Here is a 1,313-nt window from a genome sequence, read left to right as displayed (position 1 = left end):
CACTAAAACCTCCATACATTTATGCACGAGACTTAGTGTGTACTTGACCAAGTACACACAATATTCTGTGTACTTGATCAAGTACACACAATATTCTGTGTACTTGATCAAGTACACACAATATTCTGCATACATGTAGGTATGCAGAATATTGTGTGTTCAAGTACACACTTGGGTTTCCAGAGCGCGCAGTTTTACCACTGACATCCCCCTTCCCCGCCGCTCGAGGGGGGAGGGGGAGGGGGGCTGCGCGAGGCTACGTGAGCTGTAATCAAACCTCGTTTTTCCACGCTGCGCTGTGCGTTGCGCCTGCCGCACTGGTCACGGGAAGGGGTATGGCATGGCATGAACAACGGATCCTCCCACCTCTTCATTGATGAACGAAAGTGTGCAACCGGAAAATACTTGCTAGTGCTTAATGTTTATCTCAGTAGTTGTGCACTCAGTAGTCTGCAACCTCTTTGTTGAACACTTCACCCCAAAAAGCGTGCTCTTGTATTTTGAGTGCTGTTCTCAACTGTCGTTGGCACTTGATTCAAGCATAATGTGCTTGATCAAGAACAAGCTTTTCTTGGTGTTGCTTGTAGGGGGCGCCTTTCTGGGTGGGAAGTGATGCAAGTGCACTTGCAAGTTGCACATCACTGGTAAAACAAGTGCATAATTTAAACACCAACGTGTGCAAGTTATGATTTTTAACATTACATGGTCTGTAGTTCAAGTTGCACACTTGCGTGGTGTGCACATTTTAAACGTTTTGTAAAAGTTTAGGTTCTGCACACTTGGACAGACACAAATCTATAGGAACCATCTGATGTGCAGCTGCTATACTTTTCGGTAGTGTCGAAAGTTTAAATGACGTTTGACCTAGTTAAACACCACTATGTGTTGAGAAAATGCACACTTGAACTTAAACACCAAAGGGCGTACAACATTAAACACTAGTTTTACCAGCTACGGATTGAACACTTGCAAGTAGAGCTGAACTCTTTAAATTGCTTTGCCACTTCTTGCACACTCGATTCATCCGTAGGTATCCTGCAGACGGGACAAGTCTACGGCTATTCCTCATATGGTGAGTTCGTGGAAGTCCATCAGCGTCTGCTCGACGTCGCTAACAGTACCGGTTGCCTACCCCCGCCGGGCGGAAGCGACGCAGCGGCAGCAAAGGCGGGGACGCGAAACTATAGAGGCGAGTCGGACTTCTTCAAAGATTGTCTGCTGAATGGGGCCAAGCACGCGGAAGTCCAGCGACGCGAGAGAAAGTAGGCGAACGGGGAAGAGCGGCAAGAAAAGGGGCCCCGGGGTTGGGGGCG

This window comes from Frankliniella occidentalis, unplaced genomic scaffold, assembly GCF_000697945.3.
Source record: "Frankliniella occidentalis isolate FOCC.00 unplaced genomic scaffold, Focc_3.1 Scaffold111, whole genome shotgun sequence".
Lineage (NCBI taxonomy): Eukaryota > Metazoa > Arthropoda > Insecta > Thysanoptera > Thripidae > Frankliniella > Frankliniella occidentalis.
The sequence above is the reverse complement of the archived record's forward strand: the minus strand, read 5'-3'. Positions refer to the sequence as shown.